Source organism: Bos grunniens, chromosome 26, assembly GCF_055505025.1.
Source record: "Bos grunniens cultivar Pamir isolate PY7600 chromosome 26, Bosgru_T2T1.0, whole genome shotgun sequence".
Taxonomy (NCBI): domain Eukaryota; kingdom Metazoa; phylum Chordata; class Mammalia; order Artiodactyla; family Bovidae; genus Bos; species Bos grunniens.
This window is the reverse complement of record NC_141190.1, coordinates 48,952,501-48,965,234: the sequence shown is the minus strand read 5'-3', so window position 1 is coordinate 48,965,234 and position 12,734 is coordinate 48,952,501. Positions and strand designations below refer to the sequence as shown.

At 53.1% G+C, this 12,734-nt stretch overlaps 1 protein-coding gene and 1 long non-coding RNA gene across 27 annotated transcripts in view; one reads left to right on the top strand and one right to left on the bottom strand.

The window, feature by feature from the left end:
- Nucleotides 1-12,734, top strand: part of EBF3 (EBF transcription factor 3) — a 126,618-nt gene that overhangs the window by 53,921 nt on the left and 59,963 nt on the right. The window lies entirely within an intron of this gene.
- Nucleotides 11,668-12,734, bottom strand: part of LOC147344555 (uncharacterized) — a 3,361-nt gene continuing 2,294 nt past the window's right edge. Inside the window, exon 2 of the long non-coding RNA XR_015155450.1 lies at nt 11,668-12,057. This is a non-coding gene — a long non-coding RNA (uncharacterized LOC147344555). The remainder of the gene's footprint in view (nt 12,058-12,734) is intronic.

Sequence of the window (12,734 nt, the reverse complement as noted above, 5' to 3'; positions counted from 1 at the left end):
CTTCCTTGCTGTGACGCATCAGAGTGAGGAGTTTAAAATCCACAATTTATTCAAATATTGATATTTCTACTTGTCAGAAGAGAGGGGCCTTGAAATTTCCACTGAGCACTGTTGTCAGAAGAATTGCAAGAAATGTGTCAGATAATTCATAAACGGAGTTCACTACTGTGAAATCAGTTGGGAACAGGGAAAAAATATATTCTTGTCGATGTAGAATAGGGCGATATAACAGAAAATAGCACTCACGTTTCCATCATGTCAAGCAAATGCTCAATTTGGGCCAGGTATTTTTTTTTAAACAGCCTGCTGCTTCTAGAGCAGCCTAGAATGCATGAAAAATGTTTTGAGTTCTGCTTTGTAGACAAGAGATCTGTTTGTTGTTTTTTCCCCTCTGAGACCTCTATTTCCCATCCGGCAGGAGCCAATCCGAAGGCAGCTGCTGGCGGGGCTTGGCGAGCAGGCAGCTCTGCATACGGTTTGCATTAAGGTCCTAAAAAGCTGTGAAGAGGCGGGTAATGATGTAAAGGGCCAGTGTAAATTCCAAACTGTTGATAGCAGGGAGAGGCGCTCCGGAGCCCCTTCCCAGAGTCTGGCCTGTGTTTTCCTCCGCTTGGGAGCCAGGAGTGGAGGCAGGTTCAGGCACCCAAGGATCTGGCACAGTTGAAATTCTTGGTGCAGGGGGACCCCCATACCTGTCTGCAGCGGGGGGCTGGGGAGCTTTCTGAGCTGGGGGCTGTTCCTTCGGCAGGACCTGGTGGCACCCGCTTCTCCCAGGGGAATCCTGCTCGGGTGGACACGTGTTCCCGGGCACATGGGTGGGTATGAACACGCTCTGCGTGTGCTGCCCAAATCACATGAACACGAGTCCAGGAAGAGCAGTGACCATGTGTCCTCACGGAGGCCCTGTGGAAACGCCTCTGCCAGTACCAGTCGTTCCTTTGTTTGCAAAGCTCCCTGCAGGCCACCAGGGCTGCCCTGAGTGTCCGTAGGTCCACCTGGGGGAGTGGGGGTGGCAGGTGCTCGGCCGTGTACATTCATGTGGGAGCCCGAGGTTACCGTTTCCCCCAAATCTGCCTTGGAAGCTTGTCCCATCTTTCTCACCGGCACGTTGGCTACAGTGGTTCTGAACTACAGGCTCCCTGTCTGTCCCTGCTCTCCTAAGAACAGGCAAAACCACCCCCCTCCACTTCCAACCCCACACCCACAGAAGGTGGAGTGGGCAATGGAAGCGGATACCTTTCCCAGGGGGCCTGTGGTCACTCTTCCCGGCCTCAGGGACCTGGGGACATGGGGGTTTAAAAACAGGCTGCTGAGAGAGAAGAAAGTGTAGGAGACTTGATGGCGTGAAGGCGAATGGGGTGTGAGATGGGGACGGTCAGCCGGGTAAGCCGAAGACGGTCCTGCCTCGAGGCCAAGGCTGAGGAGCGGTGCTGTGGTCAGAGCGGCCGGGGGATCAGACGCCCGCAGCCTGGCATCCGTGCCCCGGCTCCTGTCCTGGGGCGGGGATGGGCACAGCTGCACAGGATGACCTGCTGCCCCTGGGTCTGCGGGTGGGGGGTGGCCTGGAGGGCAGGTGCAGGAGGCTGTGGAGTGGGCGCTGGGCGGCGATGCTGGGGATGGTGCCTTCGCGGCTGCACCGGCCCCTGAGTCTCGGAGCTGGATCTGTCCTCCGTCAGCCGTGTGGGCCTGGTGGCACCTGTGCCCAGTAGGAGCGGGTGTGCTGAGCTGTGGCCACGAGGAAGCCGTCTGAACCCTCCCCTTTGACCACATGACTGCCCAGCGGCCAGATCTGTGCGCGCATCCGCTGCTGAGCAGGAGGCTGCGGGCTTGGACACTTCCAGGGCGCGGCTGCCGCGTGGCTGGAGCGCGCTGCGGGCCCACACCTGGGCCCCCTCGGTCGCCTTATCTGTGGACCTGGGGAAGGACAGAGCATGGGGAGGCACGGGCGGGGGTGCCCTGGGAGCAGGGGGACCCCGTGAACAAGTCCTTGGGGTTTAAAGAGAGAGATTGGGCCTAGAATTGCGCTATGAAGGCACTTTCATTGAGGTCTGCTGAGTATCTGTCCAACGGGTGGTGGGGCAGGGTTGTCTGGACCCCTTGCAGTTCAGATTTGAGGATTCTGTGCATCTGTTTCTGCCTTTTGTTTGTGAAACGTGAGTGCGCGTCCATGCATGCATGCATGTATGTATATGTGTGTGTGTGTGTTTATCTTGTTAGCGTTTTAAGCGTTTGCCCGGTGAGCTGTGGCGGGGCCTGGGGAGGGGACACAGCAGTGTCCTTTCTGCAGACAATGGATGCTGTCCGTCGTCCAGCCCACACTGGCCTGGGGACTGTGAGCGTCTGTACAGTCTGTGCTCAAGGCTGGGGTGTTGGGTCGTCCCCTTATGGGGGGAGGCCGGGCCGTCCTGGACGCCCGTGCTCTCACCCACGAGCAGAGCCCCGGGGCCCCTGCCCGCGGCCCCGCGGCCCGGCCCCGGGCGGGCTCGTTAGCACGGCCTCCGCGCCTGCCCGCGGCGCCGGCCGTCTGCCGGGTGCTGGCGGATCTGTCATTGGCGCCCAGCAGAGCCCGGCCCTGACAGTGAGGAGGTAAACGCTCCTGCCTGAATCCCCCATTAACTTTGTGAGGCGTATTGATTTCTTGTAAAAATAATGATATTGACAGGCCTTCCAGGAGTAATTGTTTCCAGAGCGCGGAGGTCAGCGTGGCCAGGAAGGGCTGGGAGTGGGCTGCTCGGAGGTTGCCTGAGCCCCGGGGCGGGTGCCCCTGGTTCGGTGGGACCCCCCGAAGGGGACCTGGGGCCACCCCTGGGCGCCCGGGCTCCTGGCCGTGGTCAGTGTCCCTCGGAGGGTCTGTGGTCAGCCCTGGGGGGCGCCTGGAGGGCAGGCGAGCAGGCTTGGATGTGTGGGGGCGGGAGCCTGGCAGACTCAGAGCCCCTTGGCCGCCGACCTCACGAGGCAGCATTCGTGTGCATCTCCAGGCTCGGCTTCCAGACTTTATTAAAGTTGCTCTTGGGCTGAATTTTAAGGCTTGGCCGCGGCTCCAGAGGCAGCTGGCAGGCCAGGGGAGTGACAGCCCGGGTGTCCTCCTCCACCACAGTCCCTGCCCAGAGGCCTCTGTTTCTGGGGAGGGTCACCTCCTTCCCCCAGAGCACGAGGGAGATGGTGGAGAGGGAGCCACTCCAGGGACCACAGGGCCAGCTGGGGACCAAGGATGCGGCCTAAGATGGTCAGCAGTGTCTTTGCAAACCCAGTGTCCCCAGCGAGCCGCTGGCCTGAGGGGTGAGAGGCTGGGGACCCCCTGCCTGTGGACACGGGGTGGGCTTCCTTGCAGAGAGGCGGCCCCAGAGGGTTCAACCCTGTCAGTCCAGAGCGGTGGGCACTGATGCACGGTATTGCAGGCAGAGGCATTTTCCAGTCCTGGAAACGTGAAAAGGATGAGAGAGCTGCCCTCTAGGAAAAGGAATCCCAGGCCGTTCGTGGTCAAAGTCCAAGTGCCAGCAGAGGGGCAGAATCGCTTTAATTTAGAGGGAAAACCTTAGCGGTCTCCGCTTAAAATCGGAGTGGGCAGGCCATGTTCCGATCTTCAGCTCAGACCAGATATTGCTTATAGCAAATGTACTTTTCATTTATCTCGAGGAAGAAGTTACTTAAAAGAGGCAGTTGCGTGGCCGTGAGCTTTGCCAGCGGCTGGGCTTGTACACCGTGGGTATTGATTGCACACCGGCGGTCTCCAGCACCGAGAGGATGGTGGCGCTCTGCGTCTCGGTGTTGGCGGTGTGGCGGGAGGGGGGCGGACGCGGACAGGCAGCCGCACGTGCTCCTCTCTGGCCTCTGTCCCCAGTCTCTCCTCTGTGTTTTCCCCCAAATGAGGGGAATCCGATCAGAGGCGCTAACGAACTGCAGCAATGGTTATCAATTAGCCTGGCCGGCGGCGGTGGCCGTGCCAATACCGGCTGTGTGTGCTTCTTGGAGGAGTTGGTTTGTGTCGCTCAGGGAGGTGGCCTGTGCAGGCCCACCCCTGTCCAGGCCCAGCCCCCTCCCCGCGCTGCTTAGAACGAGATTTGTGTTCGCCCTAATCCAATAACCATCGCCCAGGACGCCCCATGTCGCTCTGCTGGGAAATGGTGTCCAGGCTTGTAGCAACATCTAATGGGTATTTAGGTGCAAACTAGCTGTGAAGTGTTAAATATTTACATGTGGAATGCCAATAGTAATTGTCCACTTTATCTGAGCTAGCCTAGGGAAATGTCTTATTTGTTTCCATGTTACTTCAATAAACAGAAAGCTGGAAAATCCTCCTGCTATTTCTTGGGGGCTTAGAATTAATAAAGCCAGGCGGTATAAAATATGTGCTTTGGGTTTTTGAATGATCACTTCTGCACCAGGTCATATAATACGGCTTTAACTCCATGTGGCCTGTCTATTAAGCAAGACAGGATGAGCCTCACAAATAATAAAAAATATTTATGCTTTTCTTAGTGATACTAACAAGGTAACATATCAGAGGAGAAATGGCAGGAGAAGAATAAGGTAACTGTGTCTTATGAATTCACGGCTCAGTGGGATCCCGGCCAGCCCCCATAAACACCCTAGGATTCTCTGCTCCGTACTGCTATTATTCCACAAATTGTATTTTTTTTGCTTTTTGTTTGTGAAATCTGAAGTGTCATAAATGCCTCCGTCTCATCTATATTTGATAGTTAATATTAGTCTCAACCAGGAAAGTGCACTTTACATGTGACAACATACGATTACCTGAGAGTGTTATTGCAAAGGAAAAAATCAATACCGATTTATAATTCACGATCGCAGTCTATCAGTTTTTATGGCTCTCTATCCAGTCTCATTAATTTTTTATTATGATTGACTGAAACTGAAAGATTTTTAACATGTTTCGCTGTTATTTATTCAACCTTAATAATTAAATAAACCTTAATTGGCTGTATTTTGAGGCATCTTGGCACTGCGGCCAGGAAGGGTTGGGGTGACCATCCATTTTTAATGCGGGCGCACCTCACGTTTTCTTCTGAGGCGACTCAGGGAAGGGGGTCTGCTGTGTACCATCACCAGAGCGAGAGAAATAGGTTTTGTCATCACCTAATCAAATTCTGTTTAAGAGGAGACCATTTGTTTTAATTCAAAATATAAATTATCGATAGCGCCGAGAGAAACGTAATAAAATATTCCTAGAGCAACGTGAGCCCACGCCGTGTACCTGCACGGAACTTTGATCAGCGGCTAATATCTTGATTAATGAGGCCAAGGGCCCCGTTGCACCGAGAGCTGCTGGTAGGGACGCCCTTGCCCGGGGTCTCCCGATTGGTGGTTAACAGGTCCCTTTGAAAGGTGATTGACAGATGGAAAATTGCACTTTCAAATTTCATCCGTATTCATTTCAGTTGTTCTTCTACATGTCAACCGCTTCCCGTCTCTGGCAGGCCACGGCTGTATACATTAGCTGTTCCCACAGTGAGAAAAGAGGGAAGACAATCCCGTACTTGAGCATTCTGAAGGAAAATCAATCATGTCATAAGTGAGAAGTATGGATAAGTTTGAACTGTGGCAACTTTCATCATTTCATTTCTGGCCATGCTGGTGGGTTTCTGAGTGTCCAGGCTGCGTGAGGCAACCCCAGCTGCAGGGGAAGAATAGGCAGGATAATAGAGTTGGGCTGAAAGGGAAATGTTCTTTTCCCTGGTATTTGTCAAGGAAGGTTCTCGTGGTTTTGCACAGAAGAAACATCAAACCCTAAGATTATATACACTGGACGTTTTGACAGAACTGAAAAAAGGCTTCTATGGACTATGACAGGGATAGACCGACCCTTCTCAATCAAACGACTGGGCTTCAGCCTTGCGTTTTTTTTTTTTCCAATTTTTGTTTGCACTGGACTCTTGACTGTCAGCCATTTCTAGGAGGGAGCCTATTGTTAGGGCCACTTGAGAACTTCCAGGGCATCCTCTGGGTCAAGAGAGATGGCTTGCAGGAGGGTGTGATCCCCCAGGGAGGACCCACACTTGTGCCCATCTCCACAGCAGCTTAAGGGGCAGCCTGCAGGGAAGGGAGCTGAAACACAAACTTAGAGGAATCTGTAGCTGCTTAATCGGATCTATGTACAGTCCTGAGCGGGCATCATTGTGTATTGGAAATGCTGTGAAAACTGTGGGAGATGAACGTGTTGCAATTTCACCATCTTGTTCTTAATATTATTGAAAGAGAGCTCTTCTTGGCAGTAATAAATTTAACACAAAAATCAAATACAAAACAAATTTATTCTTCCAGAGCTGATGCCCCAGTCATTTCTTTCTTGTCTTGCATTAAGCTTTAAAATCAACTGTCACTCCCTATCGATTGCATCTGAATTGTTATCTATATTTCTCAAAAGCGCTCTTGACAGTTAATACAGTGTAAATTATAATCTGGGGAAATGCCGTTTGTGTTCGCCAGCAAATTGCTTAGATTCTGAGCAAGGCTGCTTTCATTTGCCATTCTCTTCTCGTGGCCATCTATTTTAGCAAGGATCATTCAGGCCAAATTATTCTAAATTTACACGCCGCTAGTATGTAAATCATATTGTGGAAATCACTTTTGGAATCACGCTAGGGTGTGAGGCAGAGCTTGAGAGTCTGAGCGCTGCATTAATGAAACAAATACCACCTCGGGGGCCCGCCCTGCGGAGGCAGCCACCAGTGCCTCTGCAGCTTCTGAGGACTCATCTGCCTTACGTGTGGATGTGCCCAGTTCTGTGGGCTTCAGGGCCTCCGGGCGCCCTGCCACCTTCTTGGAGAGGTGATGCCTTGGTTCTCATTGAGCCACGTGGTCCCAGGGGCGGCAGGAGCGGTGGGGTCCCCGTCCTCCAGAGATGGGACTGAGGGCCCCAGGGGGTGCTCAGGACTCCCCTCCTCTTGTTTCCTCATGGAAGGAGCAGCCAGACCCAGGGGTGCTCCCTAAGAAAAGTGGGCCTTGGGGGTACAAGCCACAGAGGCCGTTAAAAATTTCCTAGTAGCCACATTAATGAAGTAAAACAAGTGAAATAATCTCAGTGATACTTACACTTGATAGTGCTAAAAGCCTATCATTTCAACATATAATCAGTGTCTAAGCTAAGGCTTCCCTGGTGGCTCGGATGGTAAAGAATCCGTCTGCAATGCAGGAGACCTGGGTTTGATCCCTGGGTCATAAGATCCCCTGGAGAAGGGAATGGCAACCCACTCCAGTATTCAGAGGAGCATGGTGGGCTATGGTCCCAGGGGTCCCCGAGAGTCGGACGCGACTGAGCAACTCAGCCTGCGTGCAGGTTGAGATGCAGACAGGTTTCTCCTTGCTGAGTTTCGGAAGCACAGTGTGTGCTGGCCCCGACCCCTGCAGCCGGACCGCCCACCCCGTTTCTCATGCTCAGCTCCACCTGAGGCTGTGACCCCCACATTGGGTGACACACTCCAGGGTGCCCCTGTGGACCCCCGCTGCCACCAACGCCAAAACAGAACTCCTTCCCTCTCCCTCTTGCAGGTCTCCAGCCCAACTCAGCTGGGGCCCATGGGCAGAGAAGAGCCCAGGGTGGAACCCCCGGGGCATGGAGTCGACTCCCTCTTCCCTGGGGGCACACGTGCGGGCAGTAATTTACCCAGGAAGGCCAGACTTGCTCTTCGTCTCACTTACGTGGAGATGGGATCCCCATTGTGGATAAGTTCGGGTTTCCTTCAGAGTTATTTCATTATTACATACTTGTAGCTTTTCCTTCCTCAATGAAAATCTGACAGTTGTAATACAGGGAGCTATTTCAGGAGCCACTTCTATTCCTTTAGGAATAACTAATTATACACTCATTTATTCATTCCGGAAATATTTACTGAGGATCTATTAGTCTGAGGCAAGGTGGTTACAATTCAGTTCCTGCCCTGATGGGTGGATGGATGGATAGGTCTAGGTGTCTGTATTTCTCCGTTATCTGCACAGTGATACAGGAAGGTGAAAACGAACGGGCGGATCGTTATCTGTAGATAGATCTGCATCTCACATCTTGTCTGTGTGTCTGTCTGTTGTCTGTCTGTAGATAGGCCTCGCTGTCGATACTGGTTCTCTGTGAACAGCTGTCCCTCTGGCCGGCCGGCCGGCTCCATACCTGCACCCCTCGTATCCCCGAGTGTGTTTGGCAGGACGTGGAGGGTTGAACGCAGGACAGGCAGTGTTGGGGAGAGATGACTCTGGGGGTGGCCTGGGGCAGCATGGGACACGGGGGGCCTGGGCCTTCCTGGACACAAGCTGAGAAGGGCATTCGAGGTAGAGGACTTGCGTTCCAAAGTAGGAAGAAAGTTCGGTGCCGAAACCACTTCTGCTGATGGTGTCGTTACCCCGATAACCTGAGGAGACGTCCTGTGAGCCCTGCGTTCAGGAGTAGCAGCAGCTTTCCGGGGAGCCCTTTGAACTGCACACAGGGTTTGGGGGCTGAAGGGGTGGAGGGGGAGGAGGTGGGGGGTCTCCCTGGCTGGTCACCATAGCGCGTCTGCCCGTTTGTCACTTTAAGGAGGACGGCGGTCCCAGAGTCCCCTCCCTGCGGTCAGACGCTGCGACTCCTGGGGCGGCTTTTGCACAGTGAGGACCCCGCTAGTTTCCCCCGCCCCAGGACCCCGTTGTGATCCAGACCTCCCCGTGCCTGGGTAGAGGAGCACCTCTCAGAGCTAGCAAGGATGGGGGCCTTCCTCCCCAGCCGCACACCCTCCTCCTGGTCCGGCGTGGCGCCCACCCCTGTTTTGTGGCTAGTTGCCCATCTAAGGAGCACTGGGAAGGGACAGTCGTGTAACATGTGTCCCCTGGGGAGGTCCAGGACTCAACATCCGCTTTGTTGGATGGGGTTTAGGCTGAACCTGGGGAGGATGGGGTGCCATCTGCAATCTCTTTACTCACAGAGCTTAGTGCACAAGTGTTTTTGCAGTGATAGAGGGGTGTATGAATGAAGAAAGAAGGGAATAAAATGGTCATGGCCACCGCATACCAGCCTTCTGGGGCATCCCTCACCAGAGACTGTCAGCCCAGGCACTGGGGGCCCCCAGGTGCCTTCCACACGCCCACTCTGTACAGAAAATCATGACTTTGGAGATTGACCTTGTGGTTCGGGGATCACCTTTGCATAAAATGTTAGCTGGAACCATGTGCGTTCGCCAGCGTGCGGTCACTTTTGACCTATAAAACCAGCGGATCCTGGTCTTAGGCCTGTGGATACAGACGGAGGCTGGAAACTAAGGCTTCAGAGAAAGGGTGAGACACCCTAAGGCATCCATCGAGGCCTCGGAATCCTTGGCTTTGCTGTCGGTTGTGTGGCTTCTATGACTCATTAGCGTTTTTCGGTCCAGATCCTAGAAGATGATGGTGATTGAGTTCGCAGAAACTCACCTGTGACTCTTAACCGTTTCCAGAGCCCCACGACTTGGGGATATAGACGTGTTCACTGGGGCTTGTTAGGCCTGAGTGAGGGGCAGGGGCAGCCGGGGGAGACCTCTGGCCTGGCTCCCCCTCGCCCTGCCTGGGTCTTGCCGGGCAGGAGTCCTGGGTGCCTTGTTCTGCTTTAACATGTTACCGGCCCGGGTCTCGGATTACGGGAGTTCTTGTCACACACTTAGTTACACTCTCATAAAGGCTCCCACAAAAACACTCTGACAAGCTAATGGTCCCTGCTCGATGGGACTGAGCGGAAGTGTCACCAGGTAGGACTTGACCGCGGCAGGAAGACTAAAGATAGTTATCGGACACGGGGGACACGGGGCCTCCCTGTCGGGCCGTCTGTTCCGGAGCTTTCCACAGCTCTGGGTTCCACGATGAATGTCCTGTTGGCTGTTAAGTGAAGTGAAGTCACTCAGTCATGTCTGACTCTTTGCAACCCCATGGACTGTAGCCTACCAGGCTCCTCCATCCATGGGATTTTCCAGGTAAGAGTACTGGAGTGGGGTGCCATTTACATCTCATTATAAACGGTCCCTTACAGCTGTATCTCCCCATCTTGAGCACCATGCTTCAGTAGCCCGGGTGGCCACTGGAGGGAAGACCACGCACCCAGCTCCCCGAGTCCCACCAGCCTCAGAAGGGATTTACTCAAGAGTTATTAAAGCCGGCGGCACCCAGGAGTGAGCATCCTTGGAGTTGGGTTGACCGTCTAACTCCGAAGCTGGAGAGGATAGCTGAGGTGTTGAGCCAGAATAAAAAAAAGTTCTCTGGAAGTTTCTGGCATGTCCCTGGCTGAGGGGCTGCAGGGATAACTGACTGGGTGCATTGCTGTAGGGGTCTGAGTGATGGCACCAGATGAAGACGCTCACTTTCCGTTTCCCCCAAACCTTCCCGTCCAAGAAGGTAACAGGTTGTTCCCGTAACAGGCATCGACTCTACCTGCTGGTCAGTAACTCTGGGCGTGAAGGCATAGCTCTGGCTGCCATGAAGTGAGTTTATTGTGAGGAAGGGCTTCGTAGGTAGGAGGTGCTGAGACAACATGAGAACATCCGTTAGCTGGACGGCTGCGTGTCCCTCCTCTGGACAGCGGTTTTCCATCTGGCCGCGCTGGTCGGGGGACTGTGTGGGGCGTGAGGGCCTGCTGCCAGTTGGGGGTCCCCAACTGTGCATGGCAGCCCTGGTGACCAGGCCCCCCCGCCCCCCCCGCCCCGACTCATTAAACCCGAGCAAACTGTACCGAGGGCGCCGCTGTGTGATTTTAATATTTGGTACATGTGACAGGATCATTTTAGTGATTTGCAGGATTTATCTCCTCTTAAAAGTACTGCCTAAGGCTACTCTAATTGGTAGGGAAGCAAATTCCCTCTTCTCCTCCTGTCAGTCTTTGTTTTATTTACTGAGAACTGCCGAAACCTATTTACACAATAATGAGGATAAATCACCCGGATGCTTTCAACACAAAGAGAAATGTGGCACGAGCTGAAAGCCGCACAATTAAAACAAAATTCCAGATATTCCTGAAGTGGTGTGTGCAGTTAGGGAGCGCAAAATAAAATTAAGACTAATGGTAGGACTACAGCCTGGACCAGCTCAGGAAGCTAATCAGAATCAGAATTCTAGGGGTATTTTATGATGGGCAATTTCACTTGAAATGGCAATGGAGTAAATGCCTGTGAGTTACCATCAATATTTGTAATAAAAATAAACAATCATGCATTCCTCCAGCCGGCAAATAAACAGGGTAAGTTTAGGCGTCATAATTATGACATCGCAGGAGTGGCGGTAAGTCATGTGAGAATGTCATCCTCGTGACTGCAGCCTCTGGCTTGTTCCCAGCAAAGAGGGCCACCCGCCACTTGGAGGAGACACTCCAAATGTACTTGACTGTGTGACCTGGAAGGACCCACTTACTCAGATGTCAAGAGTGCCCTACATTGGAGGAAGGTTCTTATTGGAGGGCGTGCCACGGAGACCTACCAGCCAAGAGACTCATGCACAGAAGCTGCCCTTGAACTTGGCTGTCATGGGTGTGGGGTTGGCGGATGCTTTGCATGACCTCCAGGTTGGCGTTAGGTTCTCGGCCACCCTGTCCTGAGGTTGTCATGGGTTGTCCCCTTGGATGGGGGCAGGTCGTGTGGATTAAGGAAGTTATGAGCTGACTTCCAGAAGCAGTCTTGGACAGGAAACACTGGAGTAACCCATACACCACACGCGCCACAGACGTTCGCAGGGGCAAAGCCTAGACACGGGACGGCCGATCTGGGCGGCCGTTTAGGAAACGTGAGTTTCTAACGAAAGACATCTGAGCTTGGCTTCTTAAAAGTGATGAGGGTGGAGGCTCTTCGTTACAGCTTGTGGTTCTGGGAGGCTGGAGGTTGGGGCCCAAGCCTGGCTTTGGCCTGCTTTTGGCCAAGCTTCCACATCCCTGGCGGCTGGACGGGAGGGCGCCGAGAAGTTTCTGGTTCTGACCGTCGTGGGAGCTGCGCTTTTGTGCTGTTCTCCGCTTGCCCCTGCTGCCCCCTGCCGCCCCCCTGGCGATCACTGCCCGCCTCTTAGGTTATGAAACAGCCTGCATCACTCTTCACATCCTGACAGTTGGGTGATGGCTGCTCACTTATCCTGGAAAAAAAAAAGTAATTCACATAAGCAGATTTTAGCACATTTACCGGGTCTTTTAACTTCATCTGACACTGTTTGGATGGAAGATGAGAGAAGTATATTTTTTATATCCCAGGGGAGTTACTTTATGATGACTCTTTCAAGGTGAATATTGGCATTTATTTAGTCTGAGCAGAAAATAAAAAGGAACATATAGGCGCGTGAACACAGAAACACTGGAGTCAGCAGATAGTATTTTATTTTGTTGCTTTGAATCGCTGTCCCTCAAACACTGCTAAATCTAAGTTAATTTAAAGTTTCTCTTGAGGAATTCATATCGAATTAAAGTGTTTCTCCACAGTGATGTCAAGAGCTGGGAACACATCTGAACTTCCTCCAAATGATGGTCTATTTTTGCAGTCTCCTAAGATTTGCCTTTGCGGACCTATTCCACTGTCTTTGAGAGAAAATTAATTTAACTAATGACAGCTCAGACTAAAACATCAATCAAGAGAAGAGGGAAATAACATGGCAATCATTGAGGAGAAGAGCGTGGGGACAGGGGCCTGGCTCCCATGCAGGCGCTGATGGCCTGTCCTTGCCTCAAGTTGTCGATGCCCAAGGCCGATGCCCCATCTCCCCTGGGTCCTGCAGGTGTCCCCACGTGGCCAGGCGGTCCCAGTGGTGAACTGGGGAAT